Consider the following 13,182-nt stretch of genomic DNA (forward strand, 5'->3'; position numbering starts at 1 on the left):
ACAAGTAAAAATAAAACACTTAACCAGCAACCACTACTACTACTATTGCGCCTCACACGAGAACAGCAATCAGCAAACAATTTAAATCTGGAATTCAGCTGGAAACTCCCAACAGTAAGTTTTTAACAAATTTACTCCCCTTCTCAGCAAGCACTCACTCAGCAACAACTGCGCCCCGCACAATAACACCTCAGGAAAAAGAAAGACTACTTACTAGTCATGTATTCATGTATTTGTCAAGATGCCCCTTAAAAGTCACTATCGTCCCTGCTTCCACCACCTCCTCCGGCAACGAGTTCCAGGCACCCACTACCCTCTGTGTAAAAACTTGTCTCTTACATATCCTCTAAACCTTGCCCCTCGCACCTTAAACCTATGCCCGCTAGTAATTGACCCCTCTAACCTGGGAAAAAGTCTCTGACTATCCCCTCTGTCTATGCCCCTCGTAATTTTGTAGACCTCTATCAGGTCGCTCCTCAACCTCCTTCATTCCAGTGAGAACAAACCAAGTTTATTCAATCTCTCCTCATAGCTAATGCCCTCCATACCAGACACACCCTGGTAAATCTCTTGTGCACCCTCTCTAAAGCCTCCACATCCTTCTGGTAGTGTGGTGACCACAATTGAACACTATACTCCAAGTGTGGCCTAACTAAGGTTCTGTACAGCTGCAACATGACTTGCCAATTTTTATACTCAATGCCCCGGCCAACGCAGGCAAGCATGCTGTATGCCTTCTTGACTACCTTCTCCACCTGTGTTGCCCCTTTCAGTGACCTGTGGACCTGTACACCAAGATCTCTCTGACTGTCAATACTCTTGAGGGTTCTACCATTCACAGTATATTCCCTACCTGCATTAGACCTTCCAAAATGCATTACCTCACATTTGTCCGGATTAAACTCCATCTGCCATCTCGCCGCACAAGTCTCCAAACAATCTAAATCCTGCTGTATCCTCTGACAGTCCTCATCGCTATCCGCAATTCCACCAACCTTTGTGTCGTCCGCAAACTTACTAATCAGACCAGTTACATTTTCCTCCAAATAATTTTATCATAGAATTTACAGTGCAGAAGGAGGCCATTCGACCCATCGAGTCTGCACCGGCTCTTGGAAAGAGCACCCTACCCAAGGTCAACACCTCCAACCTATCCCCATAACCCAGTGACCCCACCCAACACTAAGGGCAATTTTGGACACTAAGGGCAATTTATCATGGCCAATCCATCTAACCTGCACATCTTTGGACTGTGGGAGGAAACCAGAGCACCCGGAGGAAACCCACGCACACACGGGGATGATGTGCAGACTCCGCACAGACAGTGACCCAAGCCGGAATCGAACCTGGGACCCTGGAGCTGTGAAGCAATTGTGCTATCCACAATGCTACCGTGCTGCCCCTAATTTATATATACTACGAACAGCAAAGGTCCCAGCACTGATCCCTGTGCAACACCACTAGTCATAGCCCTCCAATGAGAAAAGCATCCTTCCATTGCTACTCTCTGCTTTCTATGACCTAGCCAGTTCTGTATCCATCTTGCCAGCTCACCTCTGATCCCATGTGACTTCACCTTTTGTACCAGTCTGCCATGAGTTTGTCAAAGGCCTTACTGAAGTCCATATAAACAACATCGACTGTCCTACCTGCATCAATCACCTTTGTGACCTCCTCGAAAAACTCTATCAAGTTAGTGATGTCCTTATGTCTTCTTCACAACATACTTTCCTATCTTTTCTGTCATCTGCAAATTTAGCTACCATGCCTTCACTTCCCTCATCAGAGTCATTGATTTAAATTGTAAAAAGTTGAGGCCCCAGCACAGACCCCGATGGGACTCTTTTTATCACATCCTGGCTATCAGAAAAAGACCCATTTCTGCTTACTCTTTACTTTCTGCCAACCAGCCAATTTTCAATCCAGGCTATGTGTTGCCCCCTACACCATGAGCTTTCACTGTCTCCAATAACCTTTCATTTGGCACCCTATTCAATGTCTTCAGGAAATACAATTATAGCACATCTACGGGGTCCCCTTTATCCACTATGGATGGTACTCCTTCAAAGAATATGAATAAATTAGTGAAACATGATTTCCTTTCACAAGAGCATGTTGATTTGTCCTGATTACTTTGACATTTTCTAATCATCCAGCTATAACCTCCTTAATAATCGATTCTAACATCTTCCCCACCACAAACGGCAAGCTAACTGGCATATAGTTTCCTGTTTTTGACCCCTTATTTCTTTAATAAAGGGGTTTATATTTATTACTTTCCAGTCAGATGGAACCTTTCCAGAATCCAGGGAATTTTGGAAAATTAACACAAATGCATCCTCAACTAATTTGCCACCTCTTTTAAGACCCTTGCATGATGCCTCTCACAACTCAAAGACTTGTCAGCAGCAGCTTCATCAGTTTGCTCAGAACAGATTCCCTCGTGATTGCAATTTCACCAATTTACACTCTCCCTTTCACCTCCTGATGCGCAACTATTACTGGAATGGATTTTGTTCCTTCCAGAGTGACGGTTAATATTAAAACTATTGAAGATCTGGAATGAGGGGGACTAGTTCAGAGGGAGTGCTGCCCTGCCACAGAGTCAGTACTGAGAGAGAGCTGCACTGTCAGAGGGTCAGTACTGAGGGAGTGCTGCACTGTCAGAGGGTCAGTACTGAGAGAGAGCTGCACTGTCAGAGGGTCAGTACTGAGGGAGTGCTGCACTGTCAGAGAGCCAATACTGAGGGAGTGCTGCCTGCCAGAGGGTCAGTACTGAGGGAGTGCTGCACTGTCAGAGGGTCAGTACTGAGGGAGTGCTGCACTGTCAGAGAGTCAGTACTGAGGGAGTGCTGCACTGTCAGAGGGTCAGTACTGAGAGAGAGCTGCACTGTCAGAGGGTCAGTACTGAGGGAGTGCTGCACTGTCAGAGAGTCAGTACTGAGGGAGTGCTGCACTGTCAGAGAGCCAATACTGAGGGAGTGCTGCCTGCCAGAGGGTCACTACTGAGGGAGTGCTGCACTGTCAGAGGGTCAGTACTGAAGGTGTGCTGCACTGTCAGTAGTTCGGTAGTAAGAATGTAGGGCACTGTCAGAGGGTCGTTCCTGAGCAACCTTCACGGTGGGAGGTGCCATCTTTCTGATGAGATGTTAAACTGGGCCCCTTTTGGTGTTCACAGTGGATGCAAAAGATTCCCATAGTCACGCTTTTGGAAAAGAGCCGGGTAGTTTTACTGGGGTGCTTTGTGTTCCGAGTCAGTTCTGCAATGCTCTCGGGTTAGATTCCACAACAGCCAGACTCTCCCGTGTGTTCTACCATCGACCCTACAGGAACAAATTGGCCATTTAATGGGCCCTTGCTCTTCAAGTCAAACCTCCTTAATTGTTTTTACTTGCTGGAAAACCCAAGTCAAAGGCTAAGGATCAGGTATATGAACAAGGCCTAGAGTGAAAATAGCGGAGAGAAAATGACCTAAATGGTGACAAACCTGGAGTCCTGTAAGGGGAGAGGAAAATTGAGAGGGAGGATGGAGGGAGGGGAAGTGCGAGGGAGGAGAGGAGAACCGAGCGAGGTTGACGTCTCAGAGCTTTGAGGTCTGGGAGAAGGAGTTACCGTGGAGACAGTGAATGGGGACCTCCATTCTCTGGGAAGATGGCTCTGAACAGGTGATGTCAGCCTTCAGCTGAACTGCCAGATTGTTTGCACATTTTTCAGATGCAAGTGAGTGGCTTGTGACATGAGGCAGAATCTCAAGATTAAACCTGCTGGATGCATTCAATACATCATTATAGCAATTCCATCAAAATGTCGTTAGGATCACCAATGGAACACTTGAATCACTTCCCAGCGGCAGCTTTGACGGATCTCATTCCTCTGTCACTGCTTCTATCATTGCAGATATTGCGAAGTCAGTGTATATTTCATGCCGAGGAATGTCTGATAACATTAACACAATTTCACAAAACTCTCAACGCCTATATTTTTTACACTGATTTTTTTAAAAAACCCTGCGACTGAATATTCATGTTTACTGACATTTACAACTGTTGATTTTATTCCAGTTCTGTCTGATTTTAAAATTCGCCTCAATCCTGCTGCTTGTTTACATTCAGGAATGTAAATGGTCAATATTGACAGCCGGGTATATTAATCCCCCTGTGCTTCAGTCTGAAACACTCTCTCAGTCCCACCAGCAGGAGCTCAGTGTCTGAATAGATTAGAGCCAGTATTCGGCTGGGCCCAACCAACCACACTGCCAGGAGCCGACGTGTGTTTGTTTCAGATAACAAGCTGTCCGTCATCATGGAAGCAGCTCTCTCGTGTCTCCTGGTGATTGGCTCTCAATGTCATGTACATTAGGCAAACTCAGGCCTGATGTTTATACTAATGAAGGTGGATTTGGTTTATTGTGTCTGACGCTGTGTGGAGTCGCAGGTCTGCAGGCACAAAGAAGAACAGAAGCAGAGCGGCAGGAGCAAAGGGAGAAATGAACAGAGAATAAAATGGGGGCAAGGGAGGCAAGGACACAATCATAGACAGTTTGAATATTACAGCAGAGAAGGAGGCCATTCAGCTCATCGTGTCTGCTAGCTCTCTGAAAGAGAAACTCACCTTGCTGCACTCTCCTGTAGCCCAGAAACTCTTCTATTTTCAGATAATGATCCGATTCACTTTTAAAAGCCACAGTTGACACGACCTCCACCACACTCTCTCAGGCCATGCACTTCAGATCCTCACCACTCACTGTGTGAACACGTTTATCCCCATGTTGCTTCTGATTCTTTGCTATTGACCTAAAATCTGCCCCCTCGTTCAACACGCTTCCACCAATAGGAGCAGTTACTCCCCATCAAAGAGCAAAGAACAAAGAAAAGTACAGCACAAGAACAGGCCCTTCGGCCTTCCAAGCCTGTGCCGATTATGATGCCCTGACTAAAATCAAAACCTTCTGCCCTTACTTGGTCCGTATCCCTCTATTTCCTCCCTATTCATGTATCCATCCAGATGCTTCTTCAATTTTGCTAATATGCTTGCTTCCACCCCATCCTCTGGCAGCGCATTCCAGGCACCCACCACACTCTGCGTGAAAAACATCTCCCTTAAACTTTTCCCCTTTCACCATGAACCTGTGCCCCCTTGGGAAAAGCCTCTGACTATCCGCCTTGACTATGCCTCTCATAATTTTGTAGACCTCTATCAGGTCTCCCCTGAGCCTCCGTCTTTCCAATGAAAACAATGCTAATTTATTCAACCTCTCCTCATAGCCAACACCCTTGAGACCAGGCAACATCCTGGTGAACCTTCTTTGCACTCTCTACAAAGTTTCCATGCCCTTCTGATAATATGTGACTAGAACTGCACGCAATTCTCCAAATGCGGCCTCGCCAAGGTTTTATACAGCTGCAACATAGTTTCCCAACTCCTGTACTCAATGCCCCGGCTTATGAAGGCAAGCATGTCATCTGCCTTCTTCATCACCTTGGCCATCTGTGTGCCACTTTTAGGAAACTGTGAACCTGCACGCTCAGATCCTTCTGTACGTTAATGTTCCTTAATGTGCCATTTACAGTATAATTCATACCTAGATTTGATCCTCCAAAATGCATCACCTTGCACTTGTCCATCTGCCATTTCTGTTCCCAAGTCTCCAATCTATTTATATCCATTTGATTCTTTTCAAAGCCCTCATGATTTAGAACACCTCTACCAAATCTCTTCTCAAACCCACTAACTGGTGACTTAAAGAGTACACATACAAAATAGTCTAACAGCATCTCTATTGTTCCATAGTTCTAACCAAATACATTCTGTCCTTGACCCCTTGATCTAGCAGAACCTTTCTTTCCAGCACTGTATTGTTTTTGTTAATTAATCCTGCCACCACTCATACTTTCTTTCCTTCCCTATCTGTCTTGAACACATTGAGTGGGATTCTCCAATAATGGGGCTATGTCCCCACGCTGGCGTGAAAACCGGCGGCAACCACTCCGGTGTCAACGGCCCCCGAAAGTGAGGAATTCTCCCCTCTTTAGGAGGCTAGGTTGCCGCCGGAATAGTCTCCGCAGCTCCAGGGGCCCAGCGTGGAGTAAAGTAGGCCCCCACGGAACAAGCCCGCACGCCAATCAGTAGGCCCCGATTGCGGGCCAAGCCACCTTGGGGGCCCCCCTCGGGTCGGATCCCCCCACCCCCCTTCCAGGATGGCTCCCGCACACTTATCTTCCAGGTCCCGCCGCGTGGGAGGTGAGTAATCCACACCGGCAGGACTGGGCCAAACATATCGGCCACTCGGCCCATCGGGTGCCGGAGAATCGCCGGGGGGGGCCACTGTCAACAGCCCCCGACCAGCGCGGCGGGAATCCTGTGGGCGCCCGATAAAAGGCGGCGGAGAATAGGGAAGCCGGCGTCGGGGCGGCGGGATTCGCGCCTCCCTTCTGGGGATTCTCCGACCCGCTTCAGGGCCGGAGAATCCTGGCCATTGTATCCGGGAATATTTAGTCCTGTCCTTGTATGGGTAGGACTCAATTATCACCACATCATATTCCCAAGTGGCCATCTGTGCCTGCAACTCACCAAGCTTATTTACCACACACCTTGTGTTCATATACATGTACAGACAACCTAATTTAGACCTTTTTGCAATCCCGCTTACTCTGACTCCACATTTTGCAACAAGATCTGGATAACTTTCAGGCTGTTGCTTCACAGCGCCAGGGTCCCAGGTTCGATTCCTGGCTCGGATCACTGTCTATGTGGAGTCTGCACGTTCACCCCGTGTCTGCGTGGGTTTCCTCCGGGTGCTCAGGTTTCCTCCCACAAGTCCCGAAAGACGTGCTTGTTAGGTGAATTGGATATTGAGAATACTCCCTCAGTGTACCCGATCAGGCGTCGTAGTGTGGCGACTTCATTGCAGAGTTAATGCAAGTCTACTTGTGACACTAATAAAGATTATTATTAAATAACATTCATATCAGACAAGTGCCTGACAATGACCATTGCCAACTAGAGAGAATCTAACTCCGCCCCCCCCCCCCACCCACCCCCCCCCCCCCCCCCCCCCCCCCCCCACCCCCACTGTGGTGCTGTCATGTTTGTGTTGCAATACACCAGCTGACCACTAGGTGTCTCATTAGTATATACGTGAATGTTAGAGTCAGGTGAATGCAGACTGACTGGAGAGCTGGAAGAGAGAGGTTCCTGCCCTTGTTAATACTATTATTCATCTGTTATTTTGCATATCGTTGACCCACGGTTAATGTTAATAAATTGTTTATAGCTTTAGCTACAAGTGTTCTTGTAATATAAATCAGGCGATCTGACAAGAGCATTACATGTTACCAGGGTTGGATGGTATTACACACTGAGAAAAAGTGTGTCAGCCTGCCATGACGTCCACAAAGATTTGAAGATTTTGCAGGCTGCAAGAATTAACAACATGGATCGTTGAAGCCACCGATGAGTCTCAGATTTCATGATAATGTGGGCAAACAACAATTTAATCTGTTTCTTACTGCAGTATATTTAGGAGATCAATCAGATTCATGTAAGAAGAAAGAACAAAGAACAAAGAAAAGTACAGCACAGGGACAGGCCCTTCGGCCCTCCAAGCCCATGCCGACCATGCTGCCCGACTAAACTACAATCTTCTACACTTCCTGGGTCCGTATCCCTCTATTCCCATCCTATTCTTGTATTTGTCAAGATGCCCCTTAAATGTCACGATCGTCCCTGCTTCCAGCATCCAGCATCTCCTCCGGCAGCGAGTTCCAGGCACCCACTACCCTCTGTGTAAAAAACTTGCCTCGTACATCTACTCTAAAACTTGCCCCTCGCACCTTAAACCTATGCCCCCGAATAATTGAACCCTCTACCCTGGGGAAAAGCCTCTGACTATCCACTCTGTCTATGCCCCTCATAATTTTGTAGACCACTATCAGGTCGCCCCTCAACCTCCGTCGTTCCAGTGAGAACAAACCGAGTTTATTCAACCGCTCCTCATAGCTAATGCCCTCCATACCAGGCAACATTTTAGTAAATCTCTTCTGCACCCTCTCTAAAGCCTCCACATCCTTCTGGTAGTGTGGCGACCAAAATTGAACACTATACTCCAAGTGTGGCCTAACTAAGGTTCTATACAGCTGCAACATGACTTACCAATTCTTCTACTCAATGCCCCGGCCAATGAAGGCAAGCATGCCGTATGCCTTCTTGACTACCTTCTCCACCTGTGTTGCCCCTTTCAGTGACCTGTGGACCTGTACTCCTAGATCTCTCTGACTTTCAATACTCTTGAGGGTTCTACCATTCACTGTATATTCCCTACCTGTATTAGACCTTCCAAAATGCATTACTTCACATTTGTACGGATTAAACTCCGTCTGCCATCTCTCCACCCAAGTCTCCAAACAATCTAAATCCTGCTGTATCTTCTGACAGTCCTCATCGCTATCCGAAATTCCACCAACCTTTGTGTCGTCTGCAAACTTACTAATCAGACCAGTTACATTTTCTTCCAAATCATTTGTATATACTACAAACAGCAACGGTCCCAGCACTGATCCCTGCGGAACACCACTAGTCACAGCCCTCCAATTAGAAAAGCATCCTTCCATTGCTACTCTCTGCCTTCTATGACCTAGCCAGTTCTGTATCCACCTTGCCAGCTCACCCCTGATCCCGTGTGACTTCACCTTTTGTACTAGTCTACCATGAGGGACCTTGTCAAAGGACTTACTGAAGTCCATATCGACAACATCCACTGCCCTACCTGCATCAATCATCTTTGTGACCTCTTTAGTGAGACACGACCTCCCCTTCACAAAACCATGCTGCCTCTCACTAATACGTCCATTTGCTTCCAAATGGGAGTAGATCCTGTCTCGAAGAATTCTCTCCAGTAATTTTCCTACCACTGACGTGAGGCTCACCGGCCTGTAGTTCCCGGGATTATCCTTGCTACCCTTCTTAAACAAAGGAACAACATTGGCTATTCTCCAGTCCTCCGGGACACCACCTGAAGACAGTGAGGATCCAAAGATTTCTGTCAAGGCCTCAGCAATTTCCTCTCTAGCCTCCTTCAGTATTCTGGGGTAGACCCCATCAGGCCCTGGGGACTTATCTATCTTAATATTTTTCAAGCCCAACACCTCATCTTTTTGGATCTCAATGTGACCCAGGCTATCTACACACCCTTCTCCAGACTCAACATTCCTTCTCTTTGGTGAATACTGATGCAAAGTATTCATTTAGTACCTCGCCCATGTCCTCTGGCTCCACACATAGATTCCCTTGCCTATCCTTCAGTGGGTCAACCCTTTCCCTGGCTACCCTCTTGCTTTTTATGTACGTGTAAAAAGCCTTGGGATTTTCCTTAACCCTATTTGCCAATGACGTTTCGTGACCCCTTCTAGCCCTCCTGACTCCTTGCTTAAGTTCCTTCCTACTTTCCTTATATTCCACACAGGCTTTGTCTGTTCCCAGCCTTTTAGCCCTGACAAATGCCTCCTTTTTCTTTTTGACGAGGCCTACAATATCTCTCGTTATCCAAGGTTCCCGAAAATTGCGGTATTTATCCTTCTTCCTCACAGGAACATGCCAGTCCTGAATTCCTTTCAACTGACACTTGAAAGCCTCCCACATGTCAGATGTTGATTTACCCTCAAACATCTGCCCCCAATCTAGGTTCTTCAGTCCCCACCTAATATTGTTATAATTAGCCTCCCCCCAATTTAGCACATTCCCCCTAGGAGCACATTATCCTTGTCCACCAGCACTGTAAAACTTACTGAATTGTGGTCACTGTTCCCGAAATGCTCCCCGACTGAAACTTGTACCACCTGGCCGGGCTCATTCCCCAATACCAGGCCCAGTCCAGCCCCTTCCCTAGTTGGACTGTCTACATATTGTTTTAAGAAGCCCTCCTGGATGCTCCTTACAAACTCTGCCCCGTCTAAGCCCCTGGCACTAAGTGAGTCCCAGTCAATATTGGGGAAATTGAAGTCTCCCATCACAACAACCTTGTTGTTTTTACTCTTTTCCAAAATCTGTCTACCTATCTGCTCCTCTATCTCCCGCTGGCTGTTGGGAGGCCTGTAGTAAACCTCCAACATTGTTACTGCACCCTTCTTATTCCTGATCTCTACCCATATAGCCTCACTGCCTTCTGACGTGTCCTCCCGTAGTACAGCTGTTATATTCTCCCTAACCAGTAGCGCAACTCCGCCACCCCTTTTACATCCCCCTCTATCCCGCCTGAAACATCTAAATCCTGGAACGTTTAGCTGCCAATCCTGCCCTTCCCTCAACCAGGTCTCTGTAATGGCAACAACATCATAGTTCCAAGTATTAATCCAAGCTCTAAGTTCATCTGCCTTACCCGTAATACTTCTTGCATTAAAACATATGCACTTCAGGCCACCAGACCCGTTGTGTTCAGCAACTTCTCCCTGTCTGCTCTGCCTCAGAGCCATACTGGCCCTATTCCCTAGTTCTCCCTCAATGCTCTCACCTTCTGACCTATTGCTCCCATGCCCACGCCCCTGCCATACCAGTTTAAACCCTCCCATGTGACACTAGCAAACCTCGCGGCCAGGATATTTATGCCTCTCCAGTTTAGATGCAACCCGTCCTTCTTATATAGGTCACACCTTCCCCGGAAGAGCTCCCAGTGGTCCAGAGAACGGAAACCGTCCCTCCTACACCAAAGTAAGGTAGCGATGCTCCTAACAGCGGCAGACCCTGATGCAATTGTTGTGTTTAATACGGTTAAATTACCAAACGATGAAGATAGTAAAAATTTCAGCGAAGTAATTCAAAGATTTGATGCACATTGCACCCCCAGAAAAAATAAAATTTATGAACGCTATGTGTTTAGATCATGTTTACTGAAGACAGAAGAGTCCAAAGATCATTTCATCACTTATTTAAAATTAAAAGCTAAAATCTGTAATTTCTCTGCGGTGGAATCTTCCATGATTCGGGACCAGATTGTGTTTGGTGTGAATGAAAATAAGCTGAGGGAACGGTTGCTGAGGGATTCGGGGCTGGTCTTTAGAACAAACAGTTAGATTTGTCAGGCTCACAAGCTGGCAGCACAGCATTCTAAAATGTTTCTCAGTATTGGCGGCGTTTTCTCGGAGGAAAGCACCCCAGTTGCCGCCCTTTTTCCAAAAAGGCGGTAAACTTCCAAAAAAAGGCAGGAAAGTTCCTGCAGTTCCCCCCCCCCCCCCCCCCCCCCCACACCAAAAAACAGGTTAAAGGTCAGGAAAGTATTTCTGTATAAAAGATGTGGTCAAAGGTACAAATTAAGGCAGTGTCCAGCATTTGGAAAGTTTTGTTCCAAATGGAAAGAAAAAAGTCACTTTGCTCTGAATTGTCACTCTCAGCTCAACCCCAGATCAGTCAGCACAGTGGAAGACGCAGTCTCCAGTGATGAAACATCATTGTTTGTTGGAGTAATATCAGAAAATTTTTTGGAGACATCGAAAAATTCTCCAGCACTTAAAAAATGCAAACTGATGCTCCATTTAAAATAAATGCAGTTGAGAAGGACAAATGGCCGCTACCACTTGAAGTGAACGGTACAGTGGTTCAATTGACATTAGACACTGGTGCCAAAGCCAATTTAATCAGCATGACTGATTTAAAAAATCAAAAAATTCAGCCGATTGGAAGAAATCACAAAATATCTCTGAGAGATTACAATAGTTCAAGCATTAAATGTTATGGTGCTTGTGACCTGAGTGTGGTGGTGAAGAACACAGTTTATTCTGTCCCATTCTGTATTGTATCCGAGGGCTTGGATTCACTATTAGGTGATCAGTCCTATGAAGAAAAACGTCCAGTGCAGTTGGTATATAGCAACCACAAGGGATTGGATCAAGACTCCAACAATTCTGAGAACATTATCAGAAAGTTTGGCGATGTGTTCACAGGTTTTGGTGCACTACCATTCGCAGACAAGATACAATTTAAAGAAGATGGTTTATCTAAAGCACCTATACAAAAGTAGTGAAATTGCTGAAGGTGTAGATCTGCATGGTAATCGTATTTCCACACCACCACCAGTATCAGATACGAAACCACAAGTTATCAAGAAGATGGATGACCCTACCAATGGGGTAAATTCAATGTTATTTGTGAAACAAAAAAATGGTGCTGCTCGTAAAGGCTTGGATCCCAAAGATTCTAATGAAAAAAGTGCACATATTGGAAAGCAATCATTACAGAAAGCAATGGACAGCCAATCTGATCCATATCTCGCGAAATCACATTACAAAGCATTTCCATTGTCAGATAGATAGATCATGTCGATACCTTGGATTTTCCTCCGTAACAGCACTCTGGCTGTATCTACACTCAGGGACTGCAGCAGTCCAAGAAGGAAGCTAACCACCACATCCTGAAGGGCACTTAGGGACGGGCAATAAATGCTAGCCTTGTCAACACACCCACACCCCATGAAAGAATTTTCAAAAATTAGCTTATTATTTTTGACTTCAGTGCCATCTGTCTCTCCCAAATTTTTGTGCATAACTTTTCCTTTGTAATCCACCCTACTGATTCCAATCCACCAAGCAAGTTAGTTTAAATCTTCCATAATACCACAACATACCGTCCACAAGGACATTGGCCAGAGCTTTCCAGTCACCTTAGTGGTGGGTTTCATGGTGAGCGGAGTGGAAATTTCAGACTGAAGCCAAAAGGGGCAGCACGATAGCATAGTGGTTAGCACTATGGCTTCACAACACCAGGATCCCAGGTTCGATTCCCAGCTTGGGTCACTGCCTGTACGGAGTCTGCATGTTCTCCCCGTATCTGCGTGGGTTTCCTTCGGGAGCTCAGGTTTCCTCCCTCAAGTCCCGAAAGACGTGCTGTTAGGTGATTTGGACATTCTGAATTCTCCCTCTGTGTACCCAAACAGGTGCCGAATGTGGCGACTAGGGGCTTTTCACTGTAATTTCATTGCAGTGTTGATGTAAGGATCCTAGTGATAATAAAGATTATTATCTTTCTAAGTCAGATTCACTCTGGCATTAATAACAGTGGGACTTTTCCCCTCATAGCTTCCATGGCGGGATGATGGGAGATTGGATTTCCCGATGATGCATACCAGGAACGCCATTTGCATGTATTAGCATAGAACATAGAATATAGAACATAGAACATTACAGCGCAGTACAGGCC

The sequence above is a fragment of the Scyliorhinus torazame genome, chromosome 17, assembly GCF_047496885.1.
Source record: "Scyliorhinus torazame isolate Kashiwa2021f chromosome 17, sScyTor2.1, whole genome shotgun sequence".
Classification (NCBI taxonomy): Eukaryota; Metazoa; Chordata; class Chondrichthyes; order Carcharhiniformes; family Scyliorhinidae; genus Scyliorhinus; species Scyliorhinus torazame.